Source organism: Scyliorhinus torazame, chromosome 1, assembly GCF_047496885.1.
Source record: "Scyliorhinus torazame isolate Kashiwa2021f chromosome 1, sScyTor2.1, whole genome shotgun sequence".
Taxonomy (NCBI): domain Eukaryota; kingdom Metazoa; phylum Chordata; class Chondrichthyes; order Carcharhiniformes; family Scyliorhinidae; genus Scyliorhinus; species Scyliorhinus torazame.
In genome coordinates, this window is record NC_092707.1 from 99,337,268 (window position 1) to 99,359,594 (window position 22,327).

Here is a 22,327-nt window from a genome sequence, read left to right on the forward strand (position 1 = left end):
TTGAAGTCGGAAAAGGGGAATGTCAGGAGTGGGATTTGAACCCACGACCCTTGAAAGGGACCAGAAATCATCAAGTCCTCAACGGCAGCTTAAGTCTGGCGCCTTAGACCACGCGGCCATCCTGACAACTTACTTGCGCAGCTGCTGTTTTCCACTGTGTGCTACGTATTCTGCATTCTAGCTGGCCTGGAGCACACCCAATCCATTTTTGCACAAACAACCACAACCATTAATTCAGCGCAACGGATTGAAGTGGCGGTGTCGATCATTCTCCTTTGCTGCACCGCAAACAATCTTCAGCCACACACCTTTCTTTGATTCCCAAGACATTTAACGTGTTATATCTGCAAAGCCCGCTCGTCACACAATGAACAGCATTTCTTCATCCTGGACATTGAAAGAGGTGAACATGCACCCGTGGCCGGTGGCATTGATCGAACCATTTCCACCTGATATTCCCAACCTTCAAAGGCATCAATTCTGGATAATCTGTGCCTGTGATAAGTGAATCTCTTGAAATCTCCAGAGTGCATCTCTGGTGTCCTTGCAAAGAATTGCCATGTTAGGCATGAATTTAGTTGTCATTGTTCACAAGATGTCACATTCTTGGACATTGTTGATCCATTGCATCTGTTGGTCCATTGCAGCATGGTGCGCCATGGCATAGAAAGGTGGAGTGGTTGAAAGCAATGTGGAATGCTGCAGCGAGGTGGGAACAATGCTTTGCTAAATGCGCTGCCTGTGAAATGTAATCTGCATGTTGGATTGGAGCATGCGATTGTGTGCATGATATTTGAGAGAGGCATGTTAGGTTTCAAGTTGTGTTGTTTTTATTTGTAAATAAATGAAGTGGTAAAAGGTGGCAAATATCAATGACAGCAGGGTGTTGCGGAGATTGTGAGGCTGGCGGTGGCATATTGGTGCTGAAAAGGACAATGTCAGGAGTGGGATTTGAACCTTCGCCCCTAGAAAGGGACCAGAAATGACCAGGCTTAAACGAGGCAAGGAAACACACTCCTTGAGTCTGGCGCCTTAGACCACTCGGCCATCCTGACAAGTTGCTGCTGTGTCCACAGCTTTTGCACTGTGTGCTGCTTATTCTGTACTCGAACTGGCCTGGAGCACACCCATTTCATTTGTGCACAATCAGGCCACAACCATCAATACATCACACCTGTTTCAACAGGCAGTGGCAAACATTCACCCTTCCCGCACCATAAACAATTTTCAGGCACGCTGCATCAGTACGCCAAGAACATTTTACATCATTTTCAAAAACATCTCACTCACTTTTCCATCGACAGCTTCAACAAACCCAAGCAACGCAGCTGCCATCCAAAACACACCACAATCCAAACATCTTTCCCAATTCATATTTTACACTCTCATTCCCAGACCTTTCTTTCATTCTCAACACATTCACGCGAGACATCTGTGAAGCCTGCTCCCCACACAATGAACAGCATGTCCTCATCTTGCCGGGTGTAAACTGTGGCTAGTGGCATTCGTCTGAATATTTTGCCTTGAAAGTCCCAACATTCATGGGCCACAATTCTGGCTAATCTGTGCCTCTGATATGGGAGTGACTTGAAATGTCAGCATCTCTGGCTACCTTGCAAGGAATCGCCAAAGTAAGGCAGTTGAATTCAGTTGTGTTTGTTCACAAGATGTCGCATTCTTGGACACTGTTGGCCCGTTGCTGAGAAGCAGCAGTGTGCGCAATGGGATTGAAAGGTAGATTGGTGGAAAGCAATAAGGAATGCAAGGTGGGAACAATGTTCTTTGCTGCCTGTGTAATGTACTCTGCATGTTTGAGCGCAGCAGTGTGATTGGGTGCAGAATGTTTGAGAGAGGCATGTTAGTTTTCTATCTTTGTATGTGAATGATACAGTTTGCATTGTTGATTTGCAAATAACGTTGAAGTCGGAAAAGGCGAATGTCAGGAGTGGGATTTGCACCCACGACCCTTGAAAGGGACCAGAAATCATCAAGTCTTCAACGGCTGCTTAAGTCTGGCGCCTTAGACCACTCGGCCATCTTGACAACTTATTTGTGTAGCTGCTGTTTTCCACTGTGTGCTACGTATTCTGCATTCTAGCTGGCCTGGAGCACACCCAATCCATTTTTGCACAAACAACCACAACCATTAATTCAGCGCAACGGATTGAAGTGGCGGTGTCAATCATTCTCCTTTGCTGCACCGCAAACAATCTTCAGCCACACACCTTTCTTTGATTCCCAAGACATTAACGTGTTATATCTGCAAAGCCCGCTCGTCACACAATGAACAGCATTTCTTCATCCTGGACATTGAAAGAGGTGAACATGCACCCGTGGCCGGTGGCATTGATCGAACCATTTCCACCTGATATTCCCAACCTTCAAAGGCATCAATTCTGGATAATCTGTGCCTGTGATAAGTGAATCTCTTGAAATCTCCAGAGTGCATCTCTGGTGTCCTTGCAAAGAATTGCCAAGTTAGGCATGAATTTAGTTGTCATTGTTCACAAGATGTCACATTCTTGGACATTGTTGATCCATTGCATCTGTTGGTCCATTGCAGCATGGTGCGCCATGGGATAGAAAGGTGGAGTGGATGAAAGCAATGTGGAATGCTGCAGCGAGGTGGGAACAATGCTTTGCTAAATGCGCTGCCTGTGAAATGTAATCTGCATGTTGGATTGGAGCATGCGATTGTGTGCATGATATTTGAGAGAGGCATGTTAGGTTTCAAGTTGTGTTGTTTTTATTTGTAAATAAATGAAGTGGTAAAAGGTGGCAAATATCAATGACAGCAGGGTGTTGCGGAGATTGTGAGGCTGGCGGTGGCATATTGGTGCTGAAAAGGACAATGTCAGGAGTGGGATTTGAACCCACGTCCCTAGAAAGGGACCAGAAATCACCAGGCTTAAACGAGGCAAGGAAACGCACTCCTTGAGTCTGGCGCCTTAGACCACTCGGCCATCCTGACAAGTTGCTGCTGCATCCACAGCTTTTGCACTGTGTGCTGCTTATTCTGTACTCGAACTGGCCTGGAGCACACCCATTTCATTTGTGCACAATCAGGCCACAACCATCAATACATCACACCTGTTTCAACAGGCAGTGGCAAACATTCACCCTTCCCGCACCATAAACAATTTTCAGGCACGCTGCATCTGTACGCCAAGAACATTTTACATCATTTTCAAAAACATCTCACTCACTTTTCCATCGACAGCTTCAACAAACCCAAGCAACGCAGCTGCCATCCAAAACACACCACAATCCAAACATCTTTCCCAATTCACATTTTACACTCTCATTCCCAGGCCTTTCTTTCATTCTCAATACATTCACGCGAGACATCTGTGAAGCCTGCTCCCCACACAATGAACAGCATGTCCTCATCTTGCCGGGTGTAAACTGTGGCTAGTGGCATTCGTCTGAATATTTTGCCTTGAAAGTCCCAACATTCATGGGCCACAATTCTGGCTAATCTGTGCCTCTGATATGGGAGTGACTTGAAATGTCAGCATCTCTGGCTACCTTGCAAGGAATCGACAAAGTAAGGCAGTTGAATTCAGTTGTGTTTGTTCACAAGATGTCGCATTCTTGGACACTGTTGGCCCGTTGCTGAGAAGCAGCAGTGTGCGCAATGGGATTGAAAGGTAGATTGGTGGAAAGCAATAAGGAATGCAAGGTGGGAACAATGTTCTTTGCTGCCTGTGTCATGTAATCTGCATGTTTGAGCGCAGCAGTGTGATTGGGTGCAGAATGTTTGAGAGAGGCATGTTAGTTTTCAATCTTTGTATGTGAATGATACGGTTTGCATTGTTGATTTGCAAATGACGTTGAAGTCGGAAAAGGGGAATGTCAGGTGTGGGATTTGAACCCACGACCCTTGAAAGGGACCAGAAATCATCAAGTCCTCAACGGCAGCTTAAGTCTGGCGCCTTAGACCACTCGGCCATCCTGACAACTTATTTGTGCAGCTGCTGTTTTCCACTGTGTGCTACGTATTCTGCATTCTAGCTGGCCTGGAGCACACCCAATCCATTTTTGCACAAACAACCACAACCATTAATTCAGCGCAACGGATTGAAGTGGCGGTGTCGATCATTCTCCTTTGCTGCACCGCAAACAATCTTCAGCCACACACCTTTCTTTGATTCCCAAGACATTAACGTGTTATATCTGCAAAGCCCGCTCGTCACACAATGAACAGCATTTCTTCATCCTGGACATTGAAAGAGGTGAACATGCACCCGTGGCCGGTGGCATTGATCGAACCATTTCCACCTGATATTCCCAACCTTCAAAGGCATCAATTCTGGATAATCTGTGCCTGTGATAAGTGAATCTATTGAAATGTCAGCATCTCTGGTGTCCTTGCAAAGAATTGCCAAGTTAGGCATGAATTTAGTTGTCATTGTTCACATTCTTGGATATTGTTGGTCCATTGCATCTGTTGGTCCATTGCAGCATGGTGCGCAATGGGATAGAAAGGTGGAGTGGTAGAAAGCAAAGTGGAATGCTGCAGCGAGGTGGGAACAATGCTTTGCTAAGTGCGTTGCCTGTGAAATGTAATCTGCATGTTGGATTGGAGCATGCGATTGTGTGCATGATATTTGAGAGAGGCATGTTAGGTTTCAAGTTGTGTTGTTTTTATTTGTAAATAAATGAAGTGGTAAAAGGTGGCAAATGTCAATGACAGCAGCGTGTTGCGGAGATTGTGAGGCTGGCGGTGGCATATTGGTGCTGAAAAGGACAATGTCAGGAGTGGGATTTGAACCCACGCCCCTAGAAAGGGACCAGAAATCACCAGGCTTAAACGAGGCAAGGAAACACACTCCTTGAGTCTGGCGCCTTAGACCACTCGGCCATCCTGACAAGTTGCTGCTGTATCCACAGCTTTTGCACTGTGTGCTGCTTATTCTGTACTCGAACTGGCCTGGAGCACACCCATTTCATTTGTGCACAATCAGGCCACAACCATCAATACATCACACCTGTTTCAACAGGCAGTGGCAAACATTCACCTTTCCCGCACCATATATTCAGGCACGCTGCATCTGTACGCCAAGAACATTTTACATCATTTTCAAAAACATCTCACTCACTTTTCCATCGACAGCTTCAACAAACCCAAGCAACGCAGCTGCCATCCAAAACACACCACAATCCAAACATCTTTCCCAATTCACATTTTACACTCTCATTCCCAGACCTTTCTTTCATTCTCAACACATTCACGCGAGACATCTGTGAAGCCTGCTCCCCACACAATGAACAGCATGTCCTCATCTTGCCGGGTGTAAACTGTGGCTAGTGGCATTCGTCTGAATATTTTGCCTTGAAAGTCCCAACATTCATGGGCCACAATTCTGGCTAATCTGTGCCTCTGATATGGGAGTGACTTGAAATGTCAGCATCTCTGGCTACCTTGCAAGGAATCGCCAAAGTAAGGCAGTTGAATTCAGTTGTGTTTGTTCACAAGATGTCGCATTCTTGGACACTGTTGGCCCGTTGCTGAGAAGCAGCAGTGTGCGCAATGGGATTGAAAGGTAGATTGGTGGAAAGCAATACGGAATGCAAGGTGGGAACAATGTTCTTTGCTGCCTGTGTAATGTAATCTGCATGTTTGAGCGCAGCAGTGTGATTGGGTGCAGAATGTTTGAGAGAGGCATGTTAGTTTTCAATCTTTGTATGTGAATGATACGGTTTGCATTGTTGATTTGCAAATGACGTTGAAGTCGGAAAAGGGGAATGCCAGGAGTGGGATTTGAACCCACGACCCTTGAAAGGCACCAGAAATCATCAAGTCCTCAACGGCAGCTTAAGTCTGGCGCCTTAGACCACTCGGCCATCCTGACAACTTATTTGTGCAGCTGCTGTTTTCCACTGTGTGCTACGTATTCTGCATTCTAGCTGGCCTGGAGCACACCCAATCCATTTTTGCACAAACAACCACAACCATTAATTCAGCGCAACGGATTGAAGTGGCGGTGTCGATCATTCTCCTTTGCTGCACCGCAAACAATCTTCAGCCACACACCTTTCTTTGATTCCCAAGACATTAACGTGTTATATCTGCAAAGCCCGCTCGTCACACAATGAACAGCATTTCTTCATCCTGGACATTGAAAGAGGTGAACATGCACCCGTGGCCGGTGGCATTGATCGAACCATTTCCACCTGATATTCCCAACCTTCAAAGGCATCAATTCTGGATAATCTGTGCCTGTGATAAGTGAATCTCTTGAAATCTCCAGAGTGCATCTCTGGTGTCCTTGCAAAGAATTGCCAAGTTAGGCATGAATTTAGTTGTCATTGTTCACAAGATGTCACATTCTTGGACATTGTTGATCCATTGCATCTGTTGGTCCATTGCAGCATGGTGCGCCATGGGATAGAAAGGTGGAGTGGTTGAAAGCAATGTGGAATGCTGCAGCGAGGTGGGAACAATGCTTTGCTAAATGCGCTGCCTGTGAAATGTAATCTGCATGTTGGATTGGAGCATGCGATTGTGTGCATGATATTTGAGAGAGGCATGTTAGGTTTCAAGTTGTGTTGTTTTTATTTGTAAATAAATGAAGTGGTAAAAGGTGGCAAATATCAATGACAGCAGGGTGTTGCGGAGATTGTGAGGCTGGCGGTGGCATATTGGTGCTGAAAAGGACAATGTCAGGAGTGGGATTTGAACCCACGCCCCTAGAAAGGGACCAGAAATCACCAGGCTTAAACGAGGCAAGGAAACACACTCCTTGAGTCTGGCGCCTTAGACCACTCGGCCATCCTGACAAGTTGCTGCTGTGTCCACAGCTTTTGCACTGTGTGCTGCTTATTCTGTACTCGAACTGGCCTGGAGCACACCCATTTCATTTGTGCACAATCAGGCCACAACCATCAATACATCACACCTGTTTCAACAGGCAGTGGCAAACATTCACCCTTCCCGCACCATAAACAATTTTCAGGCACGCTGCATCAGTACGCCAAGAACATTTTACATCATTTTCAAAAACATCTCACTCACTTTTCCATCGACAGCTTCAACAAACCCAAGCAACGCAGCTGCCATCCAAAACACACCACAATCCAAACATCTTTCCCAATTCATATTTTACACTCTCATTCCCAGACCTTTCTTTCATTCTCAACACATTCACGCGAGACATCTGTGAAGCCTGCTCCCCACACAATGAACAGCATGTCCTCATCTTGCCGGGTGTAAACTGTGGCTAGTGGCATTCGTCTGAATATTTTGCCTTGAAAGTCCCAACATTCATGGGCCACAATTCTGGCTAATCTGTGCCTCTGATATGGGAGTGACTTGAAATGTCAGCATCTCTGGCTACCTTGCAAGGAATCGCCAAAGTAAGGCAGTTGAATTCAGTTGTGTTTGTTCACAAGATGTCGCATTCTTGGACACCGTTGGCTCGTTGCTGAGAAGCAGCAGTGTGCGCAATGGGATTGAAAGGTAGATTGGTGGAAAGCAATAAGGAATGCAAGGTGGGAACAATGTTCTTTGCTGCCTGTGTAATGTAATCTGCATGTTTGAGCGCAGCAGTGTGATCGGGTGCAGAATGTTTGAGAGAGGCATGTTAGTTTTCAATCTTTGTATGTGAATGATACGGTTTGCATTGTTGATTTGCAAATGACGTTGAAGTCGGAAAAGGTGAATGTCAGGAGTGGGATTTGAACCCACGACCCTTGAAAGGGACCAGAAATCATCAAGTCCTCAACGGCTACTTAAATCTGGCGCCTTAGACCACTCTGCCATCTTGACAACTTATTTGTGCAGCTGCTGTTTTCCACTGTGTGCTACGTATTCTGCATTCTAGCTGGCCTGGAGCACACCCAATCCATTTTTGCACAAACAACCACAACCATTAATTCAGCGCAACGGATTGAAGTGGCGGTGTCGATCATTCTCCTTTGCTGCACCGCAAACAATCTTCAGCCACACACCTTTCTTTGATTCCCAAGACATTAACGTGTTATATCTGCAAAGCCCGCTCGTCACACAATGAACAGCATTTCTTCATCCTGGACATTGAAAGAGGTGAACATGCACCCGTGGCCGGTGGCATTGATCGAACCATTTCCACCTGATATTTCCACCAGTGCATCTCTGGTGTCCTTGCAAAGAATTGCCAAGTTAGGCATGAATTTAGTTGTCATTGTTCACAAGATGTCACATTCTTGGACATTGTTGATCCATTGCATCTGTTGGTCCATTGCAGCATGTGGCGCCATGGGATAGAAAGGTGGAGTGGATGAAAGCAATGTGGAATGCTGCAGCGAGGTGGGAACAATGCTTTGCTAAATGCGCTGCCTGTGAAATGTAATCTGCATGTTGGATTGGAGCATGCGATTGTGTGCATGATATTTGAGAGAGGCATGTTAGGTTTCAAGTTGTGTTGTTTTTATTTGTAAATAAATGAAGTGGTAAAAGGTGGCAAATATCAATGACAAATATCAGCAGGGTGTTGCGGAGATTGTGAGGCTGGCGGTGGCATATTGGTGCTGAAAAGGACAATGTCAGGAGTGGGATTTGAACCCACGCCCCTAGAAAGGGACCAGAAATCACCAGGCTTAAACGAGGCAAGGAAACACACTCCTTGAGTCTGGCGCCTTAGACCACTCGGCCATCCTGACAAGTTGCTGCTGCGTCCACAGCTTTTGCACTGTGTGCTGCTTATTCTGTACTCGAACTGGCCTGGAGCACACCCATTTCATTTGTGCACAATCAGGCCACAACCATCAATACATCACACCTGTTTCAACAGGCAGTGGCAAACATTCACCCTTCCCGCACCATAAACAATTTTCAGGCACGCTGCATCAGTACGCCAAGAACATTTTACATCATTTTCAAAAACATCTCACTCACTTTTCCATCGACAGCTTCAACAAACCCAAGCAACGCAGCTGCCATCCAAAACACACCACAATCCAAACATCTTTCCCAATTCATATTTTACACTCTCATTCCCAGACCTTTCTTTCATTCTCAACACATTCACGCGAGACATCTGTGAAGCCTGCTCCCCACACAATGAACAGCATGTCCTCATCTTGCCGGGTGTAAACTGTGGCTAGTGGCATTCGTCTGAATATTTTGCCTTGAAAGTCCCAACATTCATGGGCCACAATTCTGGCTAATCTGTGCCTCTGATATGGGAGTGACTTGAAATGTCAGCATCTCTGGCTACCTTGCAAGGAATCGCCAAAGTAAGGCAGTTGAATTCAGTTGTGTTTGTTCACAAGATGTCGCATTCTTGGACACCGTTGGCTCGTTGCTGAGAAGCAGCAGTGTGCGCAATGGGATTGAAAGGTAGATTGGTGGAAAGCAATAAGGAATGCAAGGTGGGAACAATGTTCTTTGCTGCCTGTGTAATGTAATCTGCATGTTTGAGCGCAGCAGTGTGATTGGGTGCAGAATGTTTGAGAGAGGCATGTTAGTTTTCAATCTTTGTATGTGAATGATACGGTTTGCATTGTTGATTTGCAAATGACGTTGAAGTCGGAAAAGGTGAATGTCAGGAGTGGGATTTGAACCCATGACCCTTGAAAGGGACCAGAAATCATCAAGTCCTCAACGGCTGCTTAAGTCTGGCGCCTTAGACCACTCGGCCATCTTGACAACTTATTTGCGCAGCTGCTGTTTTCCACTGTGTGCTACGTATTCTGCATTCTAGCTGGCCTGGAGCACACCCAATCCATTTTTGCACAAACAACCACAACCATTAATTCAGCGCAACGGATTGAAGTGGCGGTGTCGATCATTCTCCTTTGCTGCACCGCAAACAATCTTCAGCCACACACCTTTCTTTGATTCCCAAGACATTAACGTGTTATATCTGCAAAGCCCGCTCGTCACACAATGAACAGCATTTCTTCATCCTGGACATTGAAAGAGGTGAACATGCACCCGTGGCCGGTGGCATTGATCGAACCATTTCCACCTGATATTCCCAACCTTCAAAGGCATCAATTCTGGATAATCTGTGCCTGTGATAAGTGAATCTCTTGAAATCTCCAGAGTGCATCTCTGGAGTCCTTGCAAAGAATTGCCAAGTTAGGCATGAATTTAGTTGTCATTGTTCACAAGATGTCACATTCTTGGACATTGTTGATCCATTGCATCTGTTGGTCCATTGCAGCATGTGGCGCCATGGGATAGAAAGGTGGAGTGGATGAAAGCAATGTGGAATGCTGCAGCGAGGTGGGAACAATGCTTTGCTAAATGCGCTGCCTGTGAAATGTAATCTGCATGTTGGATTGGAGCATGCGATTGTGTGCATGATATTTGAGAGAGGCATGTTAGGTTTCAAGTTGTGTTGTTTTTATTTGTAAATAAATGAAGTGGTAAAAGGTGGCAAATATCAATGACAGCAGGGTGTTGCGGAGATTGTGAGGCTGGCGGTGGCATATTGGTGCTGAAAAGGACAATGTCAGGAGTGGGATTTGAACCCACGCCCCTAGAAAGGGACCAGAAATCACCAGGCTTAAACGAGGCAAGGAAACACACTCCTTGAGTCTGGCGCCTTAGACCACTCGGCCATCCTGACAAGTTGCTGCTGCGTCCACAGCTTTTGCACTGTGTGCTGCTTATTCTGTACTCGAACTGGCCTGGAGCACACCCATTTCATTTGTGCACAATCAGGCCACAACCATCAATACATCACACCTGTTTCAACAGGCAGTGGCAAACATTCACCCTTCCCGCACCATAAACAATTTTCAGGCACGCTGCATCAGTACGCCAAGAACATTTTACATCATTTTCAAAAACATCTCACTCACTTTTCCATCGACAGCTTCAACAAACCCAAGCAACGCAGCTGCCATCCAAAACACACCACAATCCAAACATCTTTCCCAATTCATATTTTACACTCTCATTCCCAGACCTTTCTTTCATTCTCAACACATTCACGCGAGACATCTGTGAAGCCTGCTCCCCACACAATGAACAGCATGTCCTCATCTTGCCGGGTGTAAACTGTGGCTAGTGGCATTCGTCTGAATATTTTGCCTTGAAAGTCCCAACATTCATGGGCCACAATTCTGGCTAATCTGTGCCTCTGATATGGGAGTGACTTGAAATGTCAGCATCTCTGGCTACCTTGCAAGGAATCGCCAAAGTAAGGCAGTTGAATTCAGTTGTGTTTGTTCACAAGATGTCGCATTCTTGGACACTGTTGGCCCGTTGCTGAGAAGCAGCAGTGTGCGCAATGGGATTGAAAGGTAGATTGGTGGAAAGCAATAAGGAATGCAAGGTGGGAACAATGTTCTTTGCTGCCTGTGTAATGTACTCTGCATGTTTGAGCGCAGCAGTGTGATTGGGTGCAGAATGTTTGAGAGAGGCATGTTAGTTTTCTATCTTTGTATGTGAATGATACAGTTTGCATTGTTGATTTGCAAATAACGTTGAAGTCGGAAAAGGCAAATGTCAGGAGTGGGATTTGCACCCACGACCCTTGAAAGGGACCAGAAATCATCAAGTCTTCAACGGCTGCTTAAGTCTGGCGCCTTAGACCACTCGGCCATCTTGACAACTTATTTGTGTAGCTGCTGTTTTCCACTGTGTGCTACGTATTCTGCATTCTAGCTGGCCTGCAGCACACCCAATCCATTTTTGCACAAACAACCACAACCATTAATTCAGCGCAACGGATTGAAGTGGCGGTGTCAATCATTCTCCTTTGCTGCACCGCAAACAATCTTCAGCCACACACCTTTCTTTGATTCCCAAGACATTAACGTGTTATATCTGCAAAGCCCGCTCGTCACACAATGAACAGCATTTCTTCATCCTGGACATTGAAAGAGGTGAACATGCACCCGTGGCCGGTGGCATTGATCGAACCATTTCCACCTGATATTCCCAACCTTCAAAGGCATCAATTCTGGATAATCTGTGCCTGTGATAAGTGAATCTCTTGAAATCTCCAGAGTGCATCTCTGGTGTCCTTGCAAAGAATTGCCAAGTTAGGCATGAATTTAGTTGTCATTGTTCACAAGATGTCACATTCTTGGACATTGTTGGTCCATTGCATCTGTTGGTCCATTGCAGCATGGTGCGCAATGGGATAGAAAGGTGGAGTGGTAGAAAGCAAAGTGGAATGCTGCAGCGAGGTGGGAACAATGCTTTGCTAAGTGCGTTGCCTGTGAAATGTAATCTGCATGTTGGATTGGAGCATGCGATTGTGTGCATGATATTTGAGAGAGGCATGTTAGGTTTCAAGTTGTGTTGTTTTTATTTGTAAATAAATGAAGTGGTAAAAGGTGGCAAATGTCAATGACAGCAGCGTGTTGCGGAGATTGTGAGGCTGGCGGTGGCATATTGGTGCTGAAAAGGACAATGTCAGGAGTGGGATTTGAACCCACGCCCCTAGAAAGGGACCAGAAATCACCAGGCTTAAACGAGGCAAGGAAACACACTCCTTGAGTCTGGCGCCTTAGACCACTCGGCCATCCTGACAAGTTGCTGCTGTATCCACAGCTTTTGCACTGTGTGCTGCTTATTCTGTACTCGAACTGGCCTGGAGCACACCCATTTCATTTGTGCACAATCAGGCCACAACCATCAATACATCACACCTGTTTCAACAGGCAGTGGCAAACATTCACCTTTCCCGCACCATATATTCAGGCACGCTGCATCTGTACGCCAAGAACATTTTACATCATTTTCAAAAACATCTCACTCACTTTTCCATCGACAGCTTCAACAAACCCAAGCAACGCAGCTGCCATCCAAAACACACCACAATCCAAACATCTTTCCCAATTCACATTTTACACTCTCATTCCCAGACCTTTCTTTCATTCTCAACACATTCACGCGAGACATCTGTGAAGCCTGCTCCCCACACAATGAACAGCATGTCCTCATCTTGCCGGGTGTAAACTGTGGCTAGTGGCATTCGTCTGAATATTTTGCCTTGAAAGTCCCAACATTCATGGGCCACAATTCTGGCTAATCTGTGCCTCTGATATGGGAGTGACTTGAAATGTCAGCATCTCTGGCTACCTTGCAAGGAATCGCCAAAGTAAGGCAGTTGAATTCAGTTGTGTTTGTTCACAAGATGTCGCATTCTTGGACACTGTTGGCCCGTTGCTGAGAAGCAGCAGTGTGCGCAATGGGATTGAAAGGTAGATTGGTGGAAAGCAATAAGGAATGCAAGGTGGGAACAATGTTCTTTGCTGCCTGTGTCATGTAATCTGCATGTTTGAGCGCAGCAGTGTGATTGGGTGCAGAATGTTTGAGAGAGGCATGTTAGTTTTCAATCTTTGTATGTGAATGATACGGTTTGCATTGTTGATTTGCAAATGACGTTGAAGTCGGAAAAGGGGAATGTCAGGTGTGGGATTTGAACCCACGACCCTTGAAAGGGACCAGAAATCATCAAGTCCTCAACGGCAGCTTAAGTCTGGCGCCTTAGACCACTCGGCCATCCTGACAACTTATTTGTGCAGCTGCTGTTTTCCACTGTGTGCTACGTATTCTGCATTCTAGCTGGCCTGGAGCACACCCAATCCATTTTTGCACAAACAACCACAACCATTAATTCAGCGCAACGGATTGAAGTGGCGGTGTCGATCATTCTCCTTTGCTGCACCGCAAACAATCTTCAGCCACACACCTTTCTTTGATTCCCAAGACATTAACGTGTTATATCTGCAAAGCCCGCTCGTCACACAATGAACAGCATTTCTTCATCCTGGACATTGAAAGAGGTGAACATGCACCCGTGGCCGGTGGCATTGATCGAACCATTTCCACCTGATATTCCCAACCTTCAAAGGCATCAATTCTGGATAATCTGTGCCTGTGATAAGTGAATCTCTTGAAATCTCCAGAGTGCATCTCTGGTGTCCTTGCAAAGAATTGCCAAGTTAGGCATGAATTTAGTTGTCATTGTTCACAAGATGTCACATTCTTGGACATTGTTGATCCATTGCATCTGTTGGTCCATTGCAGCATGGTGCGCCATGGGATAGAAAGGTGGAGTGGTTGAAAGCAATGTGGAATGCTGCAGCGAGGTGGGAACAATGCTTTGCTAAATGCGCTGCCTGTGAAATGTAATCTGCATGTTGGATTGGAGCATGCGATTGTGTGCATGATATTTGAGAGAGGCATGTTAGGTTTCAAGTTGTGTTGTTTTTATTTGTAAATAAATGAAGTGGTAAAAGGTGGCAAATATCAATGACAGCAGGGTGTTGCGGAGATTGTGAGGCTGGCGGTGGCATATTGGTGCTGAAAAGGACAATGTCAGGAGTGGGATTTGAACCCACGCCCCTAGAAAGGGACCAGAAATCACCAGGCTTAAACGAGGCAAGGAAACGCACTCCTTGAGTCTGGCGCCTTAGACCACTCGGCCATCCTGACAAGTTGCTGCTTTGTCCACAGCTTTTGCACTGTGTGCTGCTTATTCTGTACTCGAACTGGCCTGGAGCACACCCATTTCATTTGTGCACAATCAGGCCACAACCATCAATACATCACACCTGTTTCAACAGGCAGTGGCAAACATTCACCCTTCCCGCACCATAAACAATTTTCAGGCACGCTGCATCAGTACGCCAAGAACATTTTACATCATTTTCAAAAACATCTCACTCACTTTTCCATCGACAGCTTCAACAAACCCAAGCAACGCAGCTGCCATCCAAAACACACCACAATCCAAACATCTTTCCCAATTCATATTTTACACTCTCATTCCCAGACCTTTCTTTCATTCTCAACACATTCACGCGAGACATCTGTGAAGCCTGCTCCCCACACAATGAACAGCATGTCCTCATCTTGCCGGGTGTAAACTGTGGCTAGTGGCATTCGTCTGAATATTTTGCCTTGAAAGTCCCAACATTCATGGGCCACAATTCTGGCTAATCTGTGCCTCTGATATGGGAGTGACTTGAAATGTCAGCATCTCTGGCTACCTTGCAAGGAATCGCCAAAGTAAGGCAGTTGAATTCAGTTGTGTTTGTTCACAAGATGTCGCATTCTTGGACACTGTTGGCCCGTTGCTGAGAAGCAGCAGTGTGCGCAATGGGATTGAAAGGTAGATTGGTGGAAAGCAATAAGGAATGCAAGGTGGGAACAATGTTCTTTGCTGCCTGTGTAATGTAATCTGCATGTTTGAGCGCAGCAGTTTGATCGGGTGCAGAATGTTTGAGAGAGGCATGTTAGTTTTCAATCTTTGTATGTGAATGATACGGTTTGCATTGTTGATTTGCAAATGACGTTGAAGTCGGAAAAGGTGAATGTCAGGAGTGGGATTTGAACCCACGACCCTTGAAAGGGACCAGAAATCATCAAGTCCTCAACGGCTGCTTAAGTCTGGCGCCTTAGACCACTCGGCCATCTTGACAACTTATTTGTGCAGCTGCTGTTTTCCACTGTGTGCTACGTATTCTGCATTCTAGCTGGCCTGGAGCACACCCAATCCATTTTTGCACAAACAACCACAACCATTAATTCAGCGCAACGGATTGAAGTGGCGGTGTCGATCATTCTCCTTTACTGCACCGCAAACAATCTTCAGCCACACACCTTTCTTTGATTCCCAAGACATTAACGTGTTATATCTGCAAAGCCCGCTCGTCACACAATGAACAGCATTTCTTCATCCTGGACATTGAAAGAGGTGAACATGCACCCGTGGCCGGTGGCATTGATCGAACCATTTCCACCTGATATTCCCAACCTTCAAAGGCATCAATTCTGGATAATCTGTGCCTGTGATAAGTGAATCTCTTGAAATCTCCAGAGTGCATCTCTGGTGTCCTTGCAAAGAATTGCCAAGTTAGGCATGAATTTAGTTGTCATTGTTCACAAGATGTCACATTCTTGGACATTGTTGATCCATTGCATCTGTTGGTCCATTGCAGCATGGTGCGCCATGGGATAGAAAGGTGGAGTGGATGAAAGCAATGTGGAATGCTGCAGCGAGGTGGGAACAATGCTTTGCTAAATGCGCTGCCTGTGAAATGTAATCTGCATGTTGGATTGGAGCATGCGATTGTGTGCATGATATTTGAGAGAGGCATGTTAGGTTTCAAGTTGTGTTGTTTTTATTTGTAAATAAATGAAGTGGTAAAAGGTGGCAAATATCAATGACAGCAGGGTGTTGCGGAGATTGTGAGGCTGGCGGTGGCATATTGGTGCTGAAAAGGACAATGTCAGGAGTGGGATTTGAACCCACGTCCCTAGAAAGGGACCAGAAATCACCAGGCTTAAACGAGGCAAGGAAACGCACTCCTTGAGTCTGGCGCCTTAGACCACTCGGCCATCCTGACAAGTTGCTGCTGCATCCACAGCTTTTGCACTGTGTGCTGCTTATTCTGTACTCGAACTGGCCTGGAGCACACCCATTTCATTTGTGCACAATCAGGCCACAACCATCAATACATCACACCTGTTTCAACAGGCAGTGGCAAACATTCACCCTTCCCGCACCATAAACAATTTTCAGGCACGCTGCATCTGTACGCCAAGAACATTTTACATCATTTTCAAAAACATCTCACTCACTTTTCCATCGACAGCTTCAACAAACCCAAGCAACGCAGCTGCCATCCAAAACACACCACAATCCAAACATCTTTCCCAATTCACATTTTACACTCTCATTCCCAGGCCTTTCTTTCATTCTCAATACATTCACGCGAGACATCTGTGAAGCCTGCTCCCCACACAATGAACAGCATGTCCTCACCTTGCCGGGTGTAAACTGTGGCTAGTGGCATTCGTCTGAATATTTTGCCTTGAAAGTCCCAACATTCATGGGCCACAATTCTGGCTAATCTGTGCCTCTGATATGGGAGTGACTTGAAATGTCAGCATCTCTGGCTACCTTGCAAGGAATCGCCAAAGTAAGGCAGTTGAATTCAGTTGTGTTTGTTCACAAGATGTCGCATTCTTGGACACTGTTGGCCCGTTGCTGAGAAGCAGCAGTGTGCGCAATGGGATTGAAAGGTAGATTGGTGGAAAGCAATACGGAATGCAAGGTGGGAACAATGTTCTTTGCTGCCTGTGTAATGTAATCTGCATGTTTGAGCGCAGCAGTGTGATTGGGTGCAGAATGTTTGAGAGAGGCATGTTAGTTTTCAATCTTTGTATGTGAATGATACGGTTTGCATTGTTGATTTGCAAATGACGTTGAAGTCGGAAAAGGGGAATGTCAGGAGTGGGATTTGAACCCACGACCCTTGAAAGGGACCAGAAATCATCAAGTCCTCAACGGCAGCTTAAGTCTGGCGCCTTAGACCACTCGGCCATCCTGACAACTTATTTGTGCAGCTGCTGTTTTCCACTGTGTGCTACGTATTCTGCATTCTAGCTGGCCTGGAGCACACCCAATCCATTTTTGCACAAACAACCACAACCATTAATTCAGCGCAACGGATTGAAGTGGCGGTGTCGATCATTCTCCTTTGCTGCACCGCAAACAATCTTCAGCCACACACCTTTCTTTGATTCCCAAGACATTAACGTGTTATATCTGCAAAGCCCGCTCGTCACACAATGAACAGCATTTCTTCATCCTGGACATTGAAAGAGGTGAACATGCACCCGTGGCCGGTGGCATTGATCGAACCATTTCCACCTGATATTCCCAACCTTCAAAGGCATCAATTCTGGATAATCTGTGCCTGTGATAAGTGAATCTCTTGAAATCTCCAGAGTGCATCTCTGGTGTCCTTGCAAAGAATTGCCAAGTTAGGCATGAATTTAGTTGTCATTGTTCACAAGATGTCACATTCTTGGACATTGTTGATCCATTGCATCTGTTGGTCCATTGCAGCATGGTGCGCCATGGGATAGAAAGGTGGAGTGGTTGAAAGCAATGTGGAATGCTGCAGCGAGGTGGGAACAATGCTTTGCTAAATGCGCTGCCTGTGAAATGTAATCTGCATGTTGGATTGGAGCATGCGATTGTGTGCATGATATTTGAGAGAGGCATGTTAGGTTTCAAGTTGTGTTGTTTTTATTTGTAAATAAATGAAGTGGTAAAAGGTGGCAAATATCAATGACAGCAGGGTGTTGCGGAGATTGTGAGGCTGGCGGTGGCATATTGGTGCTGAAAAGGACAATGTCAGGAGTGGGATTTGAACCCACGTCCCTAGAAAGGGACCAGAAATCACCAGGCTTAAACGAGGCAAGGAAACGCACTCCTTGAGTCGGGCGCCTTAGACCACTCGGCCATCCTGACAAGTTGCTGCTGCGTCCACAGCTTTTGCACTGTGTGCTGCTTATTCTGTACTCGAACTGGCCTGGAGCACACCCATTTCATTTGTGCACAATCAGGCCACAACCATCAATACATCACACCTGTTTCAACAGGCAGTGGCAAACATTCACCCTTCCCGCACCATAAACAATTTTCAGGCACGCTGCATCTGTACGCCAAGAACATTTTACATCATTTTCAAAAACATCTCACTCACTTTTCCATCGACAGCTTCAACAAACCCAAGCAACGCAGCTGCCATCCAAAACACACCACAATCCAAACATCTTTCCCAATTCACATTTTACACTCTCATTCCCAGGCCTTTCTTTCATTCTCAATACATTCACGCGAGACATCTGTGAAGCCTGCTCCCCACACAATGAACAGCATGTCCTCATCTTGCCGGGTGTAAACTGTGGCTAGTGGCATTCGTCTGAATATTTTGCCTTGAAAGTCCCAACATTCATGGGCCACAATTCTGGCTAATCTGTGCCTCTGATATGGGAGTGACTTGAAATGTCAGCATCTCTGGCTACCTTGCAAGGAATCGCCAAAGTAAGGCAGTTGAATTCAGTTGTGTTTGTTCACAAGATGTCGCATTCTTGGACACTGTTGGCCCGTTGCTGAGAAGCAGCAGTGTGCGCAATGGGATTGAAAGGTAGATTGGTGGAAAGCAATACGGAATGCAAGGTGGGAACAATGTTCTTTGCTGCCTGTGTAATGTAATCTGCATGTTTGAGCGCAGCAGTGTGATTGGGTGCAGAATGTTTGAGAGAGGCATGTTAGTTTTCAATCTTTGTATGTGAATGATACGGTTTGCATTGTTGATTTGCAAATGACGTTGAAGTCGGAAAAGGGGAATGTCAGGAGTGGGATTTGAACCCACGACCCTTGAAAGGGACCAGAAACCATCAAGTCCTCAACGGCAGCTTAAGTCTGGCGCCTTAGACCACTCGGCCATCCTGACAACTTATTTGTGCAGCTGCTGTTTTCCACTGTGTGCTACGTATTCTGCATTCTAGCTGGCCTGGAGCACACCCAATCCATTTTTGCACAAACAACCACAACCATTAATTCAGCGCAACGGATTGAAGTGGCGGTGTCGATCATTCTCCTTTACTGCACCGCAAACAATCTTCAGCCACACACCTTTCTTTGATTCCCAAGACATTAACGTGTTATATCTGCAAAGCCCGCTCGTCACACAATGAACAGCATTTCTTCATCCTGGACATTGAAAGAGGTGAACATGCACCCGTGGCCGGTGGCATTGATCGAACCATTTCCACCTGATATTCCCAACCTTCAAAGGCATCAATTCTGGATAATCTGTGCCTGTGATAAGTGAATCTCTTGAAATCTCCAGAGTGCATCTCTGGTGTCCTTGCAAAGAATTGCCAAGTTAGGCATGAATTTAGTTGTCATTGTTCACAAGATGTCACATTCTTGGACATTGTTGATCCATTGCATCTGTTGGTCCATTGCAGCATGGTGCGCCATGGGATAGAAAGGTGGAGTGGATGAAAGCAATGTGGAATGCTGCAGCGAGGTGGGAACAATGCTTTGCTAAATGCGCTGCCTGTGAAATGTAATCTGCATGTTGGATTGGAGCATGCGATTGTGTGCATGATATTTGAGAGAGGCATGTTAGGTTTCAAGTTGTGTTGTTTTTATTTGTAAATAAATGAAGTGGTAAAAGGTGGCAAATATCAATGACAGCAGGGTGTTGCGGAGATTGTGAGGCTGGCGGTGGCATATTGGTGCTGAAAAGGACAATGTCAGGAGTGGGATTTGAACCCACGTCCCTAGAAAGGGACCAGAAATCACCAGGCTTAAACGAGGCAAGGAAACGCACTCCTTGAGTCTGGCGCCTTAGACCACTCGGCCATCCTGACAAGTTGCTGCTGCGTCCACAGCTTTTGCACTGTGTGCTGCTTATTCTGTACTCGAACTGGCCTGGAGCACACCCATTTCATTTGTGCACAATCAGGCCACAACCATCAATACATCACACCTGTTTCAACAGGCAGTGGCAAACATTCACCCTTCCCGCACCATAAACAATTTTCAGGCACGCTGCATCTGTACGCCAAGAACATTTTACATCATTTTCAAAAACATCTCACTCACTTTTCCATCGACAGCTTCAACAAACCCAAGCAACGCAGCTGCCATCCAAAACACACCACAATCCAAACATCTTTCCCAATTCACATTTTACACTCTCATTCCCAGGCCTTTCTTTCATTCTCAATACATTCACGCGAGACATCTGTGAAGCCTGCTCCCCACACAATGAACAGCATGTCCTCATCTTGCCGGGTGTAAACTGTGGCTAGTGGCATTCGTCTGAATATTTTGCCTTGAAAGTCCCAACATTCATGGGCCACAATTCTGGCTAATCTGTGCCTCTGATATGGGAGTGACTTGAAATGTCAGCATCTCTGGCTACCTTGCAAGGAATCGCCAAAGTAAGGCAGTTGAATTCAGTTGTGTTTGTTCACAAGATGTCGCATTCTTGGACACTGTTGGCCCGTTGCTGAGAAGCAGCAGTGTGCGCAATGGGATTGAAAGGTAGATTGGTGGAAAGCAATACGGAATGCAAGGTGGGAACAATGTTCTTTGCTGCCTGTGTAATGTAATCTGCATGTTTGAGCGCAGCAGTGTGATTGGGTGCAGAATGTTTGAGAGAGGCATGTTAGTTTTCAATCTTTGTATGTGAATGATACGGTTTGCATTGTTGATTTGCAAATGACGTTGAAGTCGGAAAAGGGGAATGTCAGGAGTGGGATTTGAACCCACGACCCTTGAAAGGGACCAGAAATCATCAAGTCCTCAACGGCAGCTTAAGTCTGGCGCCTTAGACCACTCGGCCATCCTGACAACTTATTTGTGCAGTTGCTGTTTTCCACTGTGTGCTACGTATTCTGCATTCTAGCTGGCCTGGAGCACACCCAATCCATTTTTGCACAAACAACCACAACCATTAATTCAGCGCAACGGATTGAAGTGGCGGTGTCGATCATTCTCCTTTGCTGCACCGCAAACAATCTTCAGCCACACACCTTTCTTTGATTCCCAAGACATTAACGTGTTATATCTGCAAAGCCCGCTCGTCACACAATGAACAGCATTTCTTCATCCTGGACATTGAAAGAGGTGAACATGCACCCGTGGCCGGTGGCATTGATCGAACCATTTCCACCTGATATTCCCAACCTTCAAAGGCATCAATTCTGGATAATCTGTGCCTGTGATAAGTGAATCTCTTGAAATCTCCAGAGTGCATCTCTGGTGTCCTTGCAAAGAATTGCCAAGTTAGGCATGAATTTAGTTGTCATTGTTCACAAGATGTCACATTCTTGGACATTGTTGATCCATTGCATCTGTTGGTCCATTGCAGCATGGTGCGCCATGGGATAGAAAGGTGGAGTGGTTGAAAGCAATGTGGAATGCTGCAGCGAGGTGGGAACAATGCTTTGCTAAATGCGCTGCCTGTGAAATGTAATCTGCATGTTGGATTGGAGCATGCGATTGTGTGCATGATATTTGAGAGAGGCATGTTAGGTTTCAAGTTGTGTTTTTATTTGTAAATAAATGAAGTGGTAAAAGGTGGCAAATATCAATGACAGCAGGGTGTTGCGGAGATTGTGAGGCTGGCGGTGGCATATTGGTGCTGAAAAGGACAATGTCAGGAGTGGGATTTGAACCCACGCCCCTAGAAAGGGACCAGAAATCACCAGGCTTAAACGAGGCAAGGAAACACACTCCTTGAGTCTGGCGCCTTAGACCACTCGGCCATCCTGACAAGTTGCTGCTGTGTCCACAGCTTTTGCACTGTGTGCTGCTTATTCTGTACTCGAACTGGCCTGGAGCACACCCATTTCATTTGTGCACAATCAGGCCACAACCATCAATACATCACACCTGTTTCAACAGGCAGTGGCAAACATTCACCCTTCCCGCACCATAAACAATTTTCAGGCACGCTGCATCTGTACGCCAAGAACATTTTACATCATTTTCAAAAACATCTCACTCACTTTTCCATCGACAGCTTCAACAAACCCAAGCAACGCAGCTGCCAT

At 45.9% G+C, this 22,327-nt stretch overlaps 24 non-coding genes across 24 annotated transcripts; all 24 read right to left on the bottom strand.

Annotated features, from left to right (window-relative positions):
- Nucleotides 1–20: 20 nt before the first annotated feature.
- Nucleotides 21–126, bottom strand: trnal-uaa (transfer RNA leucine (anticodon UAA)). The gene is made up of 2 exons: nt 89–126; nt 21–66 (listed from the first exon to the last, which is right to left on the bottom strand). It is a non-coding gene; the product is annotated as a tRNA-Leu (tRNA).
- An 810-nt stretch (nt 127–936) lies between these two features.
- Nucleotides 937–1,055, bottom strand: trnal-caa (transfer RNA leucine (anticodon CAA)). The gene is made up of 2 exons: nt 1,018–1,055; nt 937–982 (listed from the first exon to the last, which is right to left on the bottom strand). It is a non-coding gene; the product is annotated as a tRNA-Leu (tRNA).
- Nucleotides 1,056–1,937: 882 nt separating this feature from the next.
- On the bottom strand, nt 1,938–2,043 carry trnal-uaa (transfer RNA leucine (anticodon UAA)). The gene is made up of 2 exons: nt 2,006–2,043; nt 1,938–1,983 (listed from the first exon to the last, which is right to left on the bottom strand). It is a non-coding gene; the product is annotated as a tRNA-Leu (tRNA).
- Nucleotides 2,044–2,852: 809 nt separating this feature from the next.
- On the bottom strand, nt 2,853–2,971 carry trnal-caa (transfer RNA leucine (anticodon CAA)). Its single transcript has 2 exons — nt 2,934–2,971; nt 2,853–2,898 (listed from the first exon to the last, which is right to left on the bottom strand). It is a non-coding gene; the product is annotated as a tRNA-Leu (tRNA).
- Nucleotides 2,972–3,853: 882 nt separating this feature from the next.
- Nucleotides 3,854–3,959, bottom strand: trnal-uaa (transfer RNA leucine (anticodon UAA)). Its single transcript has 2 exons — nt 3,922–3,959; nt 3,854–3,899 (listed from the first exon to the last, which is right to left on the bottom strand). It is a non-coding gene; the product is annotated as a tRNA-Leu (tRNA).
- A 794-nt stretch (nt 3,960–4,753) lies between these two features.
- On the bottom strand, nt 4,754–4,872 carry trnal-caa (transfer RNA leucine (anticodon CAA)). The gene is made up of 2 exons: nt 4,835–4,872; nt 4,754–4,799 (listed from the first exon to the last, which is right to left on the bottom strand). It is a non-coding gene; the product is annotated as a tRNA-Leu (tRNA).
- Nucleotides 4,873–5,749: 877 nt separating this feature from the next.
- Nucleotides 5,750–5,855, bottom strand: trnal-uaa (transfer RNA leucine (anticodon UAA)). The gene is made up of 2 exons: nt 5,818–5,855; nt 5,750–5,795 (listed from the first exon to the last, which is right to left on the bottom strand). It is a non-coding gene; the product is annotated as a tRNA-Leu (tRNA).
- An 809-nt stretch (nt 5,856–6,664) lies between these two features.
- Nucleotides 6,665–6,783, bottom strand: trnal-caa (transfer RNA leucine (anticodon CAA)). The gene is made up of 2 exons: nt 6,746–6,783; nt 6,665–6,710 (listed from the first exon to the last, which is right to left on the bottom strand). It is a non-coding gene; the product is annotated as a tRNA-Leu (tRNA).
- An 882-nt stretch (nt 6,784–7,665) lies between these two features.
- Nucleotides 7,666–7,771, bottom strand: trnal-uaa (transfer RNA leucine (anticodon UAA)). Its single transcript has 2 exons — nt 7,734–7,771; nt 7,666–7,711 (listed from the first exon to the last, which is right to left on the bottom strand). It is a non-coding gene; the product is annotated as a tRNA-Leu (tRNA).
- A 753-nt stretch (nt 7,772–8,524) lies between these two features.
- Nucleotides 8,525–8,643, bottom strand: trnal-caa (transfer RNA leucine (anticodon CAA)). The gene is made up of 2 exons: nt 8,606–8,643; nt 8,525–8,570 (listed from the first exon to the last, which is right to left on the bottom strand). It is a non-coding gene; the product is annotated as a tRNA-Leu (tRNA).
- An 882-nt stretch (nt 8,644–9,525) lies between these two features.
- Nucleotides 9,526–9,631, bottom strand: trnal-uaa (transfer RNA leucine (anticodon UAA)). The gene is made up of 2 exons: nt 9,594–9,631; nt 9,526–9,571 (listed from the first exon to the last, which is right to left on the bottom strand). It is a non-coding gene; the product is annotated as a tRNA-Leu (tRNA).
- Nucleotides 9,632–10,440: 809 nt separating this feature from the next.
- On the bottom strand, nt 10,441–10,559 carry trnal-caa (transfer RNA leucine (anticodon CAA)). The gene is made up of 2 exons: nt 10,522–10,559; nt 10,441–10,486 (listed from the first exon to the last, which is right to left on the bottom strand). It is a non-coding gene; the product is annotated as a tRNA-Leu (tRNA).
- An 882-nt stretch (nt 10,560–11,441) lies between these two features.
- Nucleotides 11,442–11,547, bottom strand: trnal-uaa (transfer RNA leucine (anticodon UAA)). The gene is made up of 2 exons: nt 11,510–11,547; nt 11,442–11,487 (listed from the first exon to the last, which is right to left on the bottom strand). It is a non-coding gene; the product is annotated as a tRNA-Leu (tRNA).
- An 809-nt stretch (nt 11,548–12,356) lies between these two features.
- Nucleotides 12,357–12,475, bottom strand: trnal-caa (transfer RNA leucine (anticodon CAA)). Its single transcript has 2 exons — nt 12,438–12,475; nt 12,357–12,402 (listed from the first exon to the last, which is right to left on the bottom strand). It is a non-coding gene; the product is annotated as a tRNA-Leu (tRNA).
- Nucleotides 12,476–13,352: 877 nt separating this feature from the next.
- trnal-uaa (transfer RNA leucine (anticodon UAA)) lies at nt 13,353–13,458 on the bottom strand. The gene is made up of 2 exons: nt 13,421–13,458; nt 13,353–13,398 (listed from the first exon to the last, which is right to left on the bottom strand). It is a non-coding gene; the product is annotated as a tRNA-Leu (tRNA).
- Nucleotides 13,459–14,267: 809 nt separating this feature from the next.
- Nucleotides 14,268–14,386, bottom strand: trnal-caa (transfer RNA leucine (anticodon CAA)). The gene is made up of 2 exons: nt 14,349–14,386; nt 14,268–14,313 (listed from the first exon to the last, which is right to left on the bottom strand). It is a non-coding gene; the product is annotated as a tRNA-Leu (tRNA).
- An 882-nt stretch (nt 14,387–15,268) lies between these two features.
- On the bottom strand, nt 15,269–15,374 carry trnal-uaa (transfer RNA leucine (anticodon UAA)). Its single transcript has 2 exons — nt 15,337–15,374; nt 15,269–15,314 (listed from the first exon to the last, which is right to left on the bottom strand). It is a non-coding gene; the product is annotated as a tRNA-Leu (tRNA).
- Nucleotides 15,375–16,183: 809 nt separating this feature from the next.
- trnal-caa (transfer RNA leucine (anticodon CAA)) lies at nt 16,184–16,302 on the bottom strand. Its single transcript has 2 exons — nt 16,265–16,302; nt 16,184–16,229 (listed from the first exon to the last, which is right to left on the bottom strand). It is a non-coding gene; the product is annotated as a tRNA-Leu (tRNA).
- An 882-nt stretch (nt 16,303–17,184) lies between these two features.
- Nucleotides 17,185–17,290, bottom strand: trnal-uaa (transfer RNA leucine (anticodon UAA)). Its single transcript has 2 exons — nt 17,253–17,290; nt 17,185–17,230 (listed from the first exon to the last, which is right to left on the bottom strand). It is a non-coding gene; the product is annotated as a tRNA-Leu (tRNA).
- Nucleotides 17,291–18,099: 809 nt separating this feature from the next.
- trnal-caa (transfer RNA leucine (anticodon CAA)) lies at nt 18,100–18,218 on the bottom strand. Its single transcript has 2 exons — nt 18,181–18,218; nt 18,100–18,145 (listed from the first exon to the last, which is right to left on the bottom strand). It is a non-coding gene; the product is annotated as a tRNA-Leu (tRNA).
- Nucleotides 18,219–19,100: 882 nt separating this feature from the next.
- Nucleotides 19,101–19,206, bottom strand: trnal-uaa (transfer RNA leucine (anticodon UAA)). The gene is made up of 2 exons: nt 19,169–19,206; nt 19,101–19,146 (listed from the first exon to the last, which is right to left on the bottom strand). It is a non-coding gene; the product is annotated as a tRNA-Leu (tRNA).
- An 809-nt stretch (nt 19,207–20,015) lies between these two features.
- On the bottom strand, nt 20,016–20,134 carry trnal-caa (transfer RNA leucine (anticodon CAA)). The gene is made up of 2 exons: nt 20,097–20,134; nt 20,016–20,061 (listed from the first exon to the last, which is right to left on the bottom strand). It is a non-coding gene; the product is annotated as a tRNA-Leu (tRNA).
- An 882-nt stretch (nt 20,135–21,016) lies between these two features.
- trnal-uaa (transfer RNA leucine (anticodon UAA)) lies at nt 21,017–21,122 on the bottom strand. Its single transcript has 2 exons — nt 21,085–21,122; nt 21,017–21,062 (listed from the first exon to the last, which is right to left on the bottom strand). It is a non-coding gene; the product is annotated as a tRNA-Leu (tRNA).
- Nucleotides 21,123–21,928: 806 nt separating this feature from the next.
- Nucleotides 21,929–22,047, bottom strand: trnal-caa (transfer RNA leucine (anticodon CAA)). The gene is made up of 2 exons: nt 22,010–22,047; nt 21,929–21,974 (listed from the first exon to the last, which is right to left on the bottom strand). It is a non-coding gene; the product is annotated as a tRNA-Leu (tRNA).
- Nucleotides 22,048–22,327: the final 280 nt, after the last annotated feature.